Source organism: Pyrus communis, chromosome 2 (genome assembly GCF_963583255.1).
Source record: "Pyrus communis chromosome 2, drPyrComm1.1, whole genome shotgun sequence".
NCBI lineage: Eukaryota > Viridiplantae > Streptophyta > Magnoliopsida > Rosales > Rosaceae > Pyrus > Pyrus communis.
This window is the reverse complement of record NC_084804.1, coordinates 16,850,468-16,864,087: the sequence shown is the minus strand read 5'-3', so window position 1 is coordinate 16,864,087 and position 13,620 is coordinate 16,850,468. Positions and strand designations below refer to the sequence as shown.

Sequence of the window (13,620 nt, the reverse complement as noted above, 5' to 3'; positions counted from 1 at the left end):
TGTTTTGTGGCTAGATTAATGAGATGGAAAAAATCGTATTAAAATTCTATAATTGCTAGTCAAGTGAATTTGGAGAATGTTTTGATTGTCATTGATCTCTTGCTCTAATTATTAAATCATTTGTTTGGTGGCATATTGAGAGTTGTTACATGTGCAACTGGATTATGTAGTGCATTTCTATCATTTGAATTTTATGCAAGATGATAAAAGAGAGAGGAATTGCATTCATAAGAGCTTTGCCCTTATCCTCCCATTAGTCATGTGACTATTTATAAGAAAATGAGAAGGACAACCCTATTCTTTCCAGTGCAGCTAATACAAATATTAGTCATGCCTTTGTCTCCCAAAGACCAGGAAAGAAGCCATTGACATACCGTAGTGAGTAAACTGAAGAGGCCCAAGACCGAGAATAAGTTGGTGCTAAGCTTTCGTCGGTTACAGCAAAGGAAGAGAAAGAGGAACAGCTGGAGTGCTTGGAATTAATTGATCATGCTATTGAAATCCTACAAACATATGATGCCAAAGACTTATACTTGTTCTTTTATTCATAATATATATATATATCAGACTACAAAGTATTCATTGCACCAAACAAATTGATTCAGAGTATACATAAATTACGAAAGAAATCTAGTAGGAAAGGCAACTAAAAACTCTATGTTTCTCTGTTACAATCTCAGATTTCCTAATTACACAGTTCTGTAAAAAAAAAGAGCACATATTGGTGACTAATTTACTTTTTTCATGCTGGCTCCATTACAGTTGATACAACATTGGAAGGATGATAAGCTGACATTCATGACTTACACTTATGCATTACACCCCTTTTAACATGCAAGTCTGTTAGCTTCAAAACAGTTTCTATTGTGAACTTCCAATCAATAAGCAGCCTAAGGGAAGGGTCGCAGGCCTAAACCTTGTCCCTGATGTTACCTCAAGACCATAAATAAAATTTCACCAAACAAATTGAGTACCAGCCAAATCGTAGAAAAAAACGGTTCAATCTCTCTCCCATATTTTTCGATTACTTCTTGTTTTATTCCTATTATATATCAGACCCCACAGAAAATTCCACCAAACAATTAAGTACCAGCAAATCGTCGAAACAATTAAGAACACAAAAAACAATTGAGTACCAGAAAACGATTCAATCTGTCTCGCATGGTTTTCGATTATCCAAGCCAGCCACCAAATAAGAACACAAAAAAAAACATATATAAAAATCAAATACCTGAAGAAAGACACACCAGCTGGGAAAATTGGAGGAAAACGAGGACTTGAGTACGATTTAGGCACCGGCCGTTCAGAAATAACCTGAAGAACACCCACACCAGATGTGCGATTTGGAGGAAAACGAGGAGTTCAGTGCGATTCCGGCACCGGCCGTTCAGAAATTACCTGAAGAAAGGCACACCAGATGTGCGATTTGGAGGAAAACGAGGATTTGGATAAAGATATTTTTGTGTTTATAGTTATGATTCCTTTGCCCAGGTGTGCGATTTGGTGAAGCAGAAGTATGAAGCCTTATGTTGGGGAAGTATGAAAGCAAGTTTTTTTTTTTTTTTTTCCCTTTTTTATTTTGTTTTCTCGTTTCTCGTTTCTTTTTTCTTTTAGTTTACTAGTAATGGGCGTTGGGGAAGTATGAAAGCAAGCATTTTTTTTTCCTTTTTTATTTTCTTTTTTCATTTCTTCTATCTTTTAGTTTACTGGTAATGTCTCATAACCTTTGCATTGCCACGCTGTGAATTCACTGAATTATGCGGTATGAAGCGGACGAGAAACATAATTATAACCTAAAAAAATATATACTAGGAGTAAATCTACAAGGGCTAATTAGAAAGAAAACATTATTATATTGGAATACGACATAAGTTGATAAAAGGACCGAAGTGGAGTCCAGCATAGCATAACTTATTGGTTCCTTCCCTTTGGCCTGAATGGCCTCTTTCCCACAAGGTGGGAGTTTATATTCATTTAAATCCATAGTTTAGTGAAACGACTTCAAATGTTTGTAACTATGCCGTTATAATCCGGATTCGCAAATGGTTTTCATCTGTGCGTTCGTGGTCTCGAGATCTATTTGAAAACATCAATTGTGAACTTGAAAGGTCAACGAATTTTAAAGATTGATTACGAAAATTCAAATCCGATAGTTATTCGATTTAATTCCAAAAATCAATGGAATTAAAATTAACTAATGAAAATAATGTAAACGTGAAATACAAATTTAAATAACTAGATATGTAATTAATAGTGAAATTCCGAGGATGGGATTTCACAAAGCCATTATTAGTTATAGTCCAATTTTGTTTTAATTTTGAAGCTCTATCGAAGGTTAATTGTGTTTAGCATGATAAAAGGCTTGCGTTGTTCTTTTATTAATTTTTTTCTTTTTTTCTTTTCGTTTTTCTTTTGTTTTTTTCTTTTTTGTGTGAACTGGGAAACATAATTATAAACCAAAAAATATATAATGTTGGGAGTATCTATATCATGGGCCAATTAGAAAGAAAATATTATTATATTGTAATACTACATAAGTTGATAAAAGGACCCAAGAGGAGTCCAGCATAGCATAAGATAGTTATATTTTCATAGTACACCAGTGAAATATAACATAATACAAAATATATTAATTGTCGTTGTCATCGCTGCTTAAAATCTCAACGGTAACATTCTGCATATTTCGTGAGCTCAACTGTGGGAGAGACAGACCTCTAGGACGAATTTGTGCTTGATAAGTGCGTGGTTCTTCAATAATAACGACAGAACTGGTAGACTGTTCAGTTGTTGTTTTAGTAAAAACCAAATTGACAGGATATTGTTCTGTCCTACCTGGGTTTGCCCATGCTGGCAATACACGTCCTTGAGGTGTGCGTACGCATCCCTTATTGAAGGGTAATGCGTAGCCAAGGTGACCATCAGCAAAAGTAGTAAGAATGTACTGATTATTAAAAGAACGAGGTGTGCGCCCGACATTAACAGGTTGTCGTGGACGTTGAACTGGAGGATTCGTTGTGGAATTTTCTGTTGTAATGTTGGAAGCAATATACGAATGTGATGCTGGAGATTCAGTTCCAATTCTAACTCCACGACGTCGCCTGTCCGCCATTCTCAATGATGTAGAACTTGCTCAAATTCAAAAGAAACACAAGTGTATGAAGCAACCTTCTTAATTTCCATATACAAATTAGTAAGGGAGTGTGTGGACGTTTTATAGTAGAATAAAGGCACAAATCCATAATTGTGCCAACATATTCTTTTGCTATAGAGTATTTATTATTTATTAATATTTACTGGACACAATTTCTAACATTTGTGTCAGAAAAGAGGAATTTATAATTATTAAAATATATTCTCTATTTGAAGACCCAATGAGAAGTAGAGTGATTTATTATTTATTAATATTTAGTGAACACAATTTCTATCATTAGTTTCATAAAAAGGAATCTACAATTATTAACTCATTTGTCTATCTGAAGACCAACTAACTTTTGCACAGAGACCAACCCTAAGGGCACAATTGTTGGTTATGTGTCACTGCAGGTATGACTTTAAAACCAAAAACCATATCACCAAGTATAAAAAACAAACCTGCAAGAAGATAACAATCCAAAAAGCAGTTCAAAAAGATACGAATCTAACAAACATTCATTGCACCTGGAAATGATCCTTTGTAAATCTAAAACATGCTACTTAGTACTATGGTGTAGTGGTATTCTTCTTTACTTGTAAGTGAGAGATCTGAGGTTCAACTTTCGGGAAAAACAAATTTGAACAACATTATTGCTAACTTATTTTGAGGCTAAAATATTGCACGGTAATAAACAGTTTCATACCACTATTTACCACAATTTTATAAATTTTAATTATTAGTGTGCTAGTGGAGGTAAAGACAAACGAGAGAGAACATATAGTGCCTTTGACAAATAATTTTTATAGACACAAAATATTTTTTGTGCCCATTTTCAGTAAAAAAGTTGTCATGTGATCCCACTCGACACGATTTCCGTGCCCATTAGTGTTTTGTGTCTGCTTTTTTTAACATTGGGCACAATAGATGGTGCCCTCTATGGAATGGGAATTGTTTAAGCTTTTTGGTGGTCAAACTGACACAAAATTCTCAATTGTGCCCTTTATTTTGTACCCAAAGCTCATTTTTCTTGTAGTGCCCCTTGGAGCATTCAAAACTAAACCAAATCGTATAATATTATATGGGTTTTAAAGCTTGTGTTCTGTACTTTAAAGGCATATAAAGTTCTATTTCTATTATATGGGTTTTAAAGCTTGTGTTCTGTACTTTAAAGGCATATAAAGTTCTATTTCTATTATATGGGTTTTAAAGCTTGTGTTCTGTACTATCTAGGAATCATATTTAACTTCTATTTCTATGTGTTAGCTTACCCATACCATGCTTAATTCTTCCACTTGTAGCCAAAGACTACAAACAATTCAATAAAATTAAAGTATGTACCATTTCTTGTTCTTGTCCTGCCCTCCAAAGTCGTTCATCAATCTACCACATAGTTACTAAGCTCCTAAATCAATGTTACCACCACAACTCCTCAACAAGAACACCAGAAATTCAAGTTAAACACATAAATCTCAAACTTATTGGAAAAGGAAACTTGAATTTCGGAAGATTCACTTACATATCCTGAAAGCGCCTGAAGAAATGAGTATTTTTCTTTCTTGGGTCGAGACCTATCTCCAGCGAGGTTAGCTGGAATCGATGTCGAAGCTTCTAGGCTTCAACATATGGGCATGTTTGGTTCCAACATATGAGTTTGGTATCAAATTAAAGAGGGCTTTGCTACGAATACATAGGCTTCGACCATGCGTGATTTCGTTACCGTACGAGAAAGTTATGATTCCATGAAATTTTTGGAGTGAGGGATAATTAAAGGGAAGAAGAACACAGCAGCCCCCCTCCTCACTGCTGGTTTCTCAAGTAGGGAGGGAGAAAAAGGAAGTCATTGGCTTCCAGAAAGTTCCACTTGAATTTACTAAAATATTCTTTTATTTAGAAAATTCGTAACTTATTCGTCCTTACTCCAAATCACATTTCATTTGCGCTCACGCGTCCGTATCAAAACGTACTATTCGAATATATAAAGAAATCTGGAAAGTCATGAAAGGATCAAATACATCTGCGAGGAAATCAGTTTAATACAATAGGGCAATTTCGTCATTTTCCACTTAACAAAAAATTATATGACATAATTAATAATAAAATCATGAAGCAAAATTTCACATTTTCCCCATTCAAATTTCATAACCATAAATCTATTTATTCTCAATTACTCCACATATACATATATTTTAAATTTTTAGGGTATTACAGTTACTATTGGAGAAGATTGCTGATCAAAATAGATACCTTGCAGTTTTCTTTGAAGTATCTTATTAAATTTTTTTAAAAACTGCAAAAATTACTGAATTTCTTTAGCAATTATAAAAATCTTTCTTCTTCTTTAACATTCTTATTTATTTGTACTAATAACTTCTATTTTTTCAAATCATAACAGAGAAGCATGTACATCATCACAAATAAAACAAAAAAAATTGTGAAGCGACAATCAATAAACTTTTCAGGTACTAATTATTATGTGTATAAATACAATTGTAAATGATACACCTAATTTGAATACACATGTTTTATATGTTTTTTAAGCCCGCAGCAATGCGCGGGCACTATTACTAGTATATACTAAAGCTGAATGGTAAAGCACTATTCCAACGTACAATGAAATCGCAAAATTACCCTTTTTACTGTGCATTTTTCTTCTTCTTTTCCTCACTTGCACAGTGAATTGACCAGTTTGCCTATCTTTGATACGTGTTGCCCAGTGAATACGTGGTTCACTGACACGCCCCGATCCCGATATTCCCCGAATACCTGAATAGGCACGTGCTGGTTGACACCCGAGGGTGACGAAAGCCATTAATTGATACAAAAGCTAAAAATGAGAAATAAATAAGGGTTATGAATTGAAATACAATGAATTAACAATTTAGGAACGTGTTCAGAGCATACAGCTAATTAGAACACTAAAAGAAATAATATAAAATTGAATGAATAAAGGAGTGGGTCCTACACCGAGACGGCTCAAAGATGCCAATGTTGAAGTGCCTTGACGCTGAGATTGTATGCCTCGATTCTAAGACCTGAATGGGGGCGCAAAATAAAGGTGAGTGGACCAAGTTTATATACATACATAATGCGAAAACAGTTGTGAACATACTAACCCCCAAGTTTTAATAATGAAAACTACTAGCATAATAAGTGATAGGTTTACTGAAAACTACTAGCATAATAAGTGATAGGTTTACTGAAAACCCTAGCATGCCAAAAACATCTCAAAAGACATATCGCGAAAAAACATCGTGAAAATCAAAATATCAATCATCTCACAGATCGTCTCGTAAGCGCGGTGTGCTGCTAGTAAGATCATTGAATAAGTATAACTCCCGACCCTATGCCAGCACCGTGGTCTCTACGCTCGTAGTCAGAGATTACCGACTCCCGGCCTAATGCCTGCTCCATGTCCCTTAGCCCGTAGCTAGGGATTATTTCTCCCGGCCTAACTGCGAACACCAGATCCTCGCCCCAGGCAGCATAGTGTCCTCTAGGTACACACAAATAGTTACGCCTCTCATAAATAACCACTTCATAGTATAAAGTCATCCATCGTTTATACTATAAAGAGGAGTTTCTAAACATGTTCTAACATCCTATCGTCATCCATTAGATAGTCTACCAGTTCATGGTTTTTATAGAAAATACAATATATTAAAATATAGTTCCATATAGGCCAACAATTAATTCCTTACAAAATAACGAGACGATAATCAACATTTCAATAAACATGCTTAACATAAAATCAATCCATAAACTCGTAAGGCATGCTTTTCATTTATGCAATTAAACTATGAAATCATGTAATTTTAGAAAGGGTCCACTCACAGTACTCAGCTGCCGAAGAGCCATGTAATTAGCGAAGACAGAAACGCCACAATTAATTGCACCTAAGCATATAAAGGGTACATTTAGTCAAACTATACTCAAACGACTTATTTTGGAAAAACGAACATCGGAAATGGGTTCAGGACGTCGAAATTAGCCTAAGAGGGTCTAAGACGAAAACCCGAAAAAGTCAATGTTGACCGTTGACCGGTCAAAGTCAACGCTGACCGTTGACTGAGTCAACGGGTCAAATAGTCAAACCGGGTCAAAGGGTCTTGGGCTTAGGGTTTGGATCTGGATTAGGGCTTAGGTCCTAAAGCTCAAGGGTTTAGGGTTTTGCTACACAGGCCGAAGGCCCTAGTTTTCCCAAGGCCTGAAAGCCTGTTTTGAAAGGGTTTAGGGGGATCGGGCTCAAGCCCTTAACAGAAAATGGCCCAAAGGGTCCTATTTGGTTTCAAACAATTTAACTAAAATTAAAATAAAAAGGAAAAGGGTTTGGGTTGGGCTCGGCAGGAAATGCCCAAAGGCCTTGGGTTTGGTGGGTCACCGGATTCCAAGGAAGGAGAAGGCTGGATTTCGGCCGGAGAATTCCCAAGTTCTGATGGAGCTCAAAACTCAACCAAAACATGTCATTAAATATACCAAATTGAAGCCCCGAAGGTAAGGAATCGAAATATACCCTTGGTTCCCGTCATCGTGGCTGGAATTGGCTAGAAAACGGCCTGGAAGCTACGGGTGTCCGCCGGAAATGAGGTAAGATTCAAATGGATATAACTTCTTCAATACGCAACGAAATTGGGTGAAACAAAAAGGAAAGTTGTAGTACTCGACGAGACAAAGAGATTGACACCTGCACGCCGGCCAATTCATTATGATTTGGCCGGAAATTGCATCGAAAGGGGCGGTGCTCGCCGGAAAACTGAGAAAGTATCCCTGAACTGGTTCTTCTCGGTTTTGACGTCCAAAGCAAGTACAAAGGAGTTAGTTTTCAACCAGTGACGAGGGAAAGACGATCAAAAGGGTTTAGAACTTACCATCGTGACTAGAATTCGAGAAAAGACTTTGAAGCTCATCCTCCATACCGGAGCTTGGTAAGTCTTTTCGCCTTCGTCGGGTTTCAATGATGCAGGAAGGGAGCTCAAGGATGGTGGTGTTGTTTGTTGGTGAGAAAAGCCCTCTGAGGGGACTGAGATGGAGAGAGCCAATAGGGAGAGAGAGAGTTAAGGGACGGTGAGACAGAGAGTGACAGAGAAACGGCGAGAGTGAGAGACATGGAGATCGGGAAAAGAGAGAGAATGGGAGTTGGGTGTTTGCCACGTGGCAGTGTGGAGGAGAAGAGAAATCGAGATAAAGGGTCCGGATTAGATTAGGATAAGGGACCAAAAAGTAACTTTCAAAAACCTTTTTGGGGAAAAAAAAATATGAAATTTGCAAAATAATTGGGGGTGGGGTGTAACATTCACTTTCCTCATTCCTCCTCCGCCTCTTTCCTTGATACGTGCTTCCCCCTTCGCCTCTGTCCTAAAATTGAAATTATGAATCCTTATAAACAATCCTCAGGGAAGACATCTTCCTGATATGCTTCGCCACAGGCTGTTGTATTGAAGCTGGAAGATGGGACGGGTCTTCTCTTCCACTCACAATCTGAAAATGCCTAATAAAGAGTGAACACTGCCAATCTCTTGATAACTATGAACTTACATAAATTTAGCTTCCAAGCATCTCTTATCTTTTGAACATTGAGCAATTAAACACTCTCAATCTTTTGATAACTATGAACACTGCCAATTTCTATAAATCTATCTTCAATAATTTATGTTTTTTGTATGTATACATTATCAAAATATTTAAAGCACTCGCAGCAACGTGTGGGGCACTTTTGCTAGTGATTATTATGAAACGAATTATTATAGGAGACTACATGATTTTTGGAGTTTTTTTTTATATTAATTTGTGAATTAAATGATAAATTAAGTAAATGAAATATTAAAAATTAATAAAAGAATGTTTGATCAAAAGCCTAAAAACTATAACAATTAATATTATGGTCTACTGGTATTTTTCTACTAAACCCATGATATTGATGGTTAGAACAAAAAAAAAAAAAAAAAAAGCCACAAGCTATAGATGTTTGATATAAAAAATTCAAAATTGAACCACCTATATCAAAACACCTCTTATAAATTACTTGGAAAGCCAAAGCATTACAACAACAAAGACTAATACGAGGAATCCCTCGGCCACAAGGCTTACAAACAGCTTAAAAGATGAGAATACAAACAATAAGAAGAGCTCAAATTCTTAATTTTTCATTTCTAACTTTTTTTTTTGGGCTACTCCAACCTGTAGTTCCTCCCGACTTGATGGTCTTGACATCTTGAGCATACAGCAGGCTGATCCCACACTTTTTCACCTCTAATCTGAAAAGGGCGGTGACTTTCGCGGTGAACTCAAAACAGGCCTCAGCGACAAGTTTGTAAAAAAAAGTGGAGCGATTTAAATTTGCTTCCTCTCCAAGTGCAAGCGCACTATACCACACAAATATGTGACCGAATTCCGAATAAGCAACCATTCCCCCATTTTCATTAAAAGGATAATGGGAAGGATAAATGGTTTTATGGCCTTCACCACTATTAGTTTTAAAATTGCAATTTTAAAACTAATAGAGAACAATATAGTATAGTTATTATAGTTATTATTGAACAATAATAACTATATTCATGAACAAATTTTAAAACTAATGACTATAATAATAATAATAACTATAATAACCCACTATATAATAACTATAATAATCCACTAGTTATTATAGTTATTATTAGTATATTCATGAATAATAATGACCAATAGTGGGTTATTATAGTTATTATTAGTATATTCATGAATATACTAGTGGATGTTTTTATAATAACTATATAGTTATTATAGTATAGTTATTATGGTTTTATGGCATTCACCACTATTAGTTTTAAAAGCCACTATTAGTATAGTTCTCCATGATAATGGGAAGGATAATGGGAAGGATAGATGGTTTTATAAGCAAACATCTGATCTTTATAATAACTATATTCATGGAGAACAATAGATAGAGCTTGATAGTTATCGAAGATCCTTCATTTTGATGGCAGAACCAATTTGGAATTTCATTTCCTTCACATACAGTGCCAACTAAAGTCTGAGTAGAGACGGTGCTACCTAAAGTCCAATAGCCCAGTTTCTTCTTCTTTATGTTGCTTAGTTTCCAATAGCCCAGTTGCCACTCGCATAATTCTTAACTGTGTGTCAGCCATTATATTAGTCCTTGCATTTTCATCCAAGTTTCGGCAATCAACAAAGTTAAAACGCCCTCGAAACCATTCATATTTATCCCAAGCTTGTGTGAGTGAATTTCTTGAACTTGAAACTGTCTTCAGTGAAGTGCAGCCACTTGCTTCAAGACAACATAGCACTGGGAGCTCTGGTAAGAATTCTAGACTTGTGCACACTCCCAGATTCAGCCACCTAAGCTTGTCAAGATCTTTAAAATAAGAAGGAATTCCAACCAATCTTTCACAGCCAATAAGCACTATATGCTCAATTTTTTTACTGCGAGAGAGATCTGGAACTTCATTCAGATGCATGCAAAAACTTAGGTCAATCACTTTTAAGTTCCCAAGATTCTGTAACAAATTAAAGAAAAATGGAAAGAAGAACATTATTGACTTCGGCCGAATAGGTTTCCAGAGGCACCATAGTTTATACAAAGAACAAAAGTTGGCATATATATACTTCAATAAAAAAAACATAGAAAAAAGAAGAGGAAGCATATATATACCTGGTTTTTACTCCAAAGTTCTGCCCCAACAAAGCTGCCGGGCATTCGAAGCTCAACAAGATTTTGTGGAGAAAAATTTGATGGAAGAGATTTGAACGGCCAGTAAAGATACCTGAGAGAATTGGGAAGAGACCGAAGACCTTGAGAAAGGTCCAGAATCTTCTTGTACGCCTCGCTAAGGCAACGAACATAGAAACCCCGAATATCTAATATTCTTTTTGCAATATAAATATCTGCTCCTTTCAGAAAGCATGCAATGTCAAGAAAGCATTCCTTCTCATTTTCTTCTAATCCATCATAACTAAGTCTCAACACATTCTGAATTTTTTCGCTAGGAAATTTTTTCAATCTGTTCAATTCTTCATCCCAGTCTTCTTCTGTTCAATTTTTTCGCTGTCTCAACACATTCTCATTTTCTTATCGTAGCGACAGAATAAGGACCCAAAGTTTTAAGAGCCAATGGAATGCCTTGAATATAATCTATCACCTTTCTTGAAAACTCTGTATAAACTGTCGTAGGAGACTTATTTTTCAGAGCATGCAAATGAAAGAGCTGAAGAGCGCCATCATGTTTCAATCCCTTGACCTCGTAAATTTTGTCATCATCAACCTTTTCATTGAGTAAGCTCCGATCTCGAGTTGTTATACTGATTCTACTTCCGACACCTAACTTAAGATCATCTCCAACTAGAAGTTCTAATTGCCTTGAATCATTCACGTCGTCAAGAACAATGAGTACCTTTGTACGACGGAGCCTCTCCTTAAGAAGCTCTGATCCTATAGATGGAGTGTTAATATTTATATTTTCATCATCAAAAATCTCACGGAGAAGTTTATTTCGTAAGTTATATATTCCGTCTTTTCCTTCAGAATTTTCTCTAACATTTTTAAGAAAACAACAAGCTTCAAACTTGGAAGAGAATCGGTGATATACAACATCAGCAAGGGTGGTCTTGCCAATACAACCCATGCCCCAAATACCTACATTGCAAACAACCGGTGAATCAAGGCATAGTAACGATTCAATTTGCTCAACTTTGGTTTCAATTTCAACTAGGCCCTTTAAATCACTTGAGCTTTTGCAATTCAATTTGTTCAATATATCTTGCACAGCTTTTTCAACCAAAACGGCCTCTGTCCTGGAAAATATAAGTAACCACGAAGGAAAAAAAAAGTTACTAAGTCCTGCATTGATGAATCTTGTTTGAAACAAAGGTCACAAGTAAAAAATTCTGCAAGAGTTGCAAAGTTAGTTACTCGGCTTTGTTTGAATAATCATAACCAGATAGGTTGGCAGCTTTCTCCAAAGCATCCCTCCACTTAAGCACCTTGTCCATACAGTCCTTGAAACGTTCTTCAAGCTTGGCAAATGTAACTGCATAACTCCCCTGCTGTTTTCGTACATCCTGTGGACTGACGTCGTAAAAAATGGGTATAACAAACTGTCCATCCCTTTCCTTGCATCCTAGTATTTGCACGAGTTCATCCAGACACCATCTGGAAGAAGCATAGTTTTTTGAGAAAATGATCACCGAAAGCTTTGATTTCCCAATAGCTTCTAGAAGGGCAGGTCCGATTTCATCCCCTCTCTCAAGTTCGTAATCTATGTAGGTGTGAAGTTTCTTTCGAAGTAAAGCAGCATGAAGGTGGCTGGTGAAGGTGTTGCGGGTGATCTCACGTCTGAAACTAGGAAACACATCATACTTTCTTCGAGGTGACGAGATAGTAGCAGCAGAGGAAGAGGAAGAAGCCAGACTAATAACCTGCAAACCCCACTATTTATATTTCATAACCTGCAAATCCATCCATTTATATTTTTCATAACCTGCAATCGGGATCTATTTCATAACATATACACACATGTATATTCATAAGGGGTCCGTTAACTATGACAACATATGAAATTATTTATTTAATTAAGCCAAAATCCCCTATATACAACTGACATACATCTCAGTTAGTTTAGAAGCAATAGCTACAGGTGCACGTATGTTTATTAAGCTTCAGTTTCGTAGTGAAATTTCTGGGATTTTGGTTCATGTTTTTATTTTAGGTGCTTGGATATAATGTTTATATTTCTGTGATTGAAGGATTACATGGATTTCGAATGATTCATTGGACATAGTCATTTTAGTTTCAGTTATTACATTACATTTGCTCATTTCGTGGATTATATCTTTATGTTAGAAACAAATCTGAGCTTGTTGTCAAAATATGAATTCATTCTTTTAAATCCGTATTATATCTAAATGAAGTCTCTGTCTCTTTTATCTTTAATAAAAAAGAAGAGAAAATTCCAGTCCTTCTACCACAAATTTAAGTCAATGTTACTAGGAAGCAAATTTTTCTGAGTTCAGTCCTGGCTTGCAAACCATGGCCGATTGGTTCTTAAAGATATTTAAAATAGAACCACAGGTGATAAGTGGGGCCTTATTTTGAAGAAGCTGAGATCCCCTCAACCATTACAATCAATAAAAGGACATGATATGCAAGGTGAAAGAATTGGAAAAAGTTCAAGGGTAACATTTCTTCTCTAACCACAAAACTACATTCAACTTTGTAAAACACATGTCCGTTAGTCCATATATATAATCCTGTTTCCTCAAATTTGTTCGATGGCATGATTGTTTGATCCTTTATTAAATAGTCATCAAGAAATGTTGGAATTTTTAGTAGTAGTGATTTCTTTTGAATTTTTGTTATTTTATTTTCAAGCCTCGAATTTTGTGAGAACTGTCTACTCTGTACATACACCAGATCCTCCTGACAGTTCAAATAAACTAACTTCTCAAACACTGATATTTAGGTTTTTTATTGGTCTATGTAATGCTACCAGTGAGTG

At 35.9% G+C, this 13,620-nt stretch overlaps 1 protein-coding gene and 1 pseudogene across 1 annotated transcript in view; both read right to left on the bottom strand.

Moving 5' to 3' along the window:
• LOC137724470 (inactive disease resistance protein RPS4-like) overlaps nucleotides 1-10,967 on the bottom strand; it is a 51,943-nt gene extending 40,976 nt beyond the window's left edge. Inside the window, exon 1 of the mRNA XM_068463212.1 lies at nucleotides 10,891-10,967. The gene's annotated coding sequence lies outside the window, so the exon portion shown is untranslated. The remainder of the gene's footprint in view (nucleotides 1-10,890) is intronic.
• On the bottom strand, nucleotides 10,926-12,907 carry LOC137726824 (disease resistance protein Roq1-like; annotated as a pseudogene).
• Nucleotides 12,908-13,620: the final 713 nt, after the last annotated feature.